The sequence below is a fragment of the Protopterus annectens genome, chromosome 7.part0, assembly GCF_019279795.1.
Source record: "Protopterus annectens isolate FY-2018-M chromosome 7.part0, PAN1.0, whole genome shotgun sequence".
Lineage (NCBI taxonomy): Eukaryota > Metazoa > Chordata > Ceratodontiformes > Protopteridae > Protopterus > Protopterus annectens.
In genome coordinates, this window is record NC_056739.1 from 509,894,909 (window position 1) to 509,899,245 (window position 4,337).

Sequence of the window (4,337 nt, forward strand, 5' to 3'; positions counted from 1 at the left end):
GGCAGACGATACATGCTGGTGAGTGTGTTATAACTTTAATATTGGTAATGAAATGTGCATGTCATACGTGAGGTGTAGGCCATGTATACGTAACACACCTACACATAATGCATGCTGTGCATGTTTGCTGTGAGACGTTGCACATCTCAGTAATGTCAGTAGCTGTCTCAATCACATGCAATACACAGAGCATCAGACACAACACCGTACTGCACATTGGATAGGCATAGTTGATACACATGTACACAGCATAACACGTTTGTCATACGCAGTACACCTCAACATGCTACACATGGCGTAACCAGACACCCGCTGTAAGGTCACACTTCAGTATCCCACATGTTATCCACACAGCACACATAATATACCTGAGGGGTAGAGGCCTATCATGGGGCTGTGCAACACTCTTCAACACATAACACAGTCATGTTAGGCAATTCTCCATATTGGGCACCTCACACACCCATGTACAAAGTGGCTGTGTAAATGTGAACATAGCCACGGCACTGCAGTTCAGGTACATCATGCTAGGCGGTGGTCTGGCACACATTAGTAGCCTTGAGTGACCACATGATGCATGATGATAATGGCTCATGGTACTACACCCCATCCAGTTACAGTGACCACAGTACTACACATAGCAGTCATTGCTTTGCACCTCAATGCTATGTGTGCAAACATATGCACCTATACACAATATGCATAGAATGTTGTGTGTGTGCAAAATATGCAACTATACACAATATGCATAACAGTCGCCATCTGTACAAAGTGACAGATATATGTCCTGGAATGCTATTGGGTGTATAGGTCACATGACACACATTGGGCATGTGTGATGTTTAATGTTGCAGTCATGTAGCATGCCATGTCATGGCTGGCACTGGCATGTCTGCAATATGTCCCACACTCACCATAACCACTGTACAATGGCCATGTCGAGCATTGGTATTCCATCACATATACATGCACCACTCATCCTGTGTGTGTACACAGCATGCATGTGCTACACCTGTGTCCACAATTATCTGCTACAGACACTGTAATCAGACATGGAAATCTATGTGACACACAGATAACACATCCAGGCATGGTATGTATACCTGTGAGCGATGGTGCACAGGACATTGCAGAGCTTATAATACTTGCACAGCAATGTTGTGTCCTTGTACACATTGTGTTCCAGGGTGAAGCCAATCACTGAACAACTACACACATGCATCAAAGCCATGTATACTGTTATTAACAAGGGCTGTCTACACTCACACTGCATGGACTTGATCAACACATATTCTGCATGCTGACACGTGTGAGGTGACGGTTTGCCTTGTGATACTGTCACCCATCTTCAACCACTATTGAGTATGTTTTGGATTGCTGGTGTGTGTGTGTATCTATTGTAGTGAGGAGTGTATTTGTGTGCATGTGTGCATGTGTGCATGTGTTCATGTGTGAATGTGTTCATGTGTTCATGTGTGCATGTGTGCATGTATTCATGTGTGCATGTGTGCATGTTTGATAACATCATGTACAGATTGTAAAGTGTGTTTCCTGTCTTCCTCTCACAGGTGCTGAGGTTGGGATGGCTGAATGCAGCAGGGAACCTGAAGTCACTGCCACAAATAGTGGAGATGATGATACATGTATTGTGGCACAGGCAGGTTTGACAGGGTCTGTCGTTGGCCAGTCAACAGTACACAGCTTTTCACCCCATCTATGCACTCACTCATACTGCCAATACATCGCTCATCACCAATGGCCTTAGCCGAGGGACAGCATACAGTTGGCATTGACCAGGATAGTGTGGTATCCATGGCACATGCATCCCCTCACAGCAGCCATACCCAGATTCCTGGAATGGTACCACATAGGTGGATGTCCAGGGGTTCTCGTGGGAGCACCGCTGGTCATAATGCCCCTGGCAGATGTGCCCCCACAGGTCTTACAACCTCAGGTATGTTCTGGGCTGTAATGCAGGCACAGGCACGTATGGAACGGTACACCAGACAGGGACTAAGGGTGCAGAGGGCCCATAACACCACTATCAATGACAGTATCCATGTGCCATCCGTAATTACACCAAGGTCATTGATAGACGTTGGGGGGAGACATTAGATGCCCTCCACAATGTGTTTTCCATGAGCCAGGACTGTGCGGGATGGATGAGACATTGACACGGATGTATGCCAGCAACATCAATGGCTGGCAGTCATCATGGATGACCCACAGATCACAGCCGCTCCCGTAGTGGCAGTACCATCCCCAGCAATGCTGGGGCTGGCCTGTCAATTGACCATCCTAGTGGACCACATGCACATGGCTCTGACCAGTCCCAGCAGGGACATGGGTCCAGTCGACATACCTCTGCCTCTGATGATAGTACCCAGTCAGGCTTGGTACCCAATACTGTCCATAGCACCCATGCCAACCACAGGTACGTGCCGTGCCCAGAGACAATGATCTGTACAGCCTGGCAGGTGCAGTCTGTGGCTGTCCCACATCCTCCCATATATGGCAGCCACATGGTGAAGCTGTGTGCATGCAGACACACATACATAAACCAAACACCTAGGGCTCACACATACACACACACATTACATCAACATTGGCCCATGCTGTACTGTTGACCCTCACACTTACACACACACACACACACACACATACACATACATGTCGATTGGATGGGTCAATGTCGGGCTCTGGCAAACCAACAACACACCCTGTGCATATGATGAAACCTGTGCCACCTCTTGTCATCTGTAACATTGATGCAGGAACAGGCTAACACGGTGCTGATGCACAGGGTGACATTATAGCAGTGTAGCAATGTTAGCATGTTGTCAACAGGAAAGTGTAATGATATCCTTGTAGGTATATCTGAGCAGGCATGATGCATCAAAGCTATGATTGTCAATGTAGTATTGTTTACACCAGTGTTAAGTCTGAGTATGTATTGTCTGCCCATGTGCCACTTGGCTGAAGTGTGTAGTGTTGGCAGCATGTGTTAGTGAGTGGACAGTACGTGTGTGATGTGTGCAGTACAGATTTGCAGGTGTACATCTGTGAACATGGTGGGGGTGCACTGTCTGGATGTACGTGCATAATGGACACATGGGATGTGTGACATACCCTGTATTACACAGTGTTAACATCTCATAGTCTCTCTCGGTGGCCAGTATGCATTCTACTACAGATATGTTCTAACATGGGTACACATGTGTATGACATGGTTTGACACTATGCTGTGGGTGATACTGTTACTATCTGTCAATGTTTTGCATTCTGGTAGTATACACAACCTCAACAGCCTGACTATAACCAATTATTAGATTATGTCCTGACAACTGACACACAGATGTAGGGAACTCAGTAACAGTTGGATCCTTCCGGTACTATACTATAACAGTAACCAGTGGTATTGACCGCCACCCATTCCTGGGACCACACCTGTTTGGCATATATCCCTCTTAGATACATGCAAACACACCAGGGATATGTCCATCCACATCTAGAAATGCATGCAGTGGCCTACAATGCATTGTCCGGATGGGACACATATCCTACACAAGGGTATCATACAGACAGATACCTGTTGTCCAACCCATGCTGTATAGCTCTAAGCCAACTATAGCATAGTCATCCACATTTACTATACATAGTATCCCGACAGTACCACATAGGTGGTAGCCCCCAACATGTATGTTGGGTACCGATGTGTACATACAGCCAAGTGTTATGTCATCTGTCCTTTGGTATCCACATATCCAAAGGTATTCTGAAGTCCCTCGGTGTATCACATAAGCAATAAGGGGCCTGTATGCATACATATCCACAAGGCTGTTGTACACCTATAATGACTGTCCATTATTGCCAGACTTTGTTGTGTATGAACATGTCTGACATATACCCCAGGCATGTACCCTCACTCACACTAGTCTATAGAAACTGTCATGGGTGTGTGTGACACAGATGGCCTTGGCCACAGATCACTACAGTGGCTGGCCTTGTCACATACATACATATGTGACCTACGATCTGAGAAGCAGCGGCACAATCTGTCAAAGGTAACAGATGTATTCATGTAGTATGCAGGCTTCACAACTATGTACTAATTGAGGTCACGTACATATATGTATTTGCCACACAGATATCTGATGTGTGCAATGCGCATACTGTTTTTATCCTGATATGTCATACCGTAGTATAAGCAAAACCCACACTGCATTGACCAACAGTGTCACACACACTCAGCAACTGTAGGACTCAAACCCCTACATAACTATGTTATGACACTAGAGACATACGCATTAACACGATGCACTATATGTTCTGGTTTC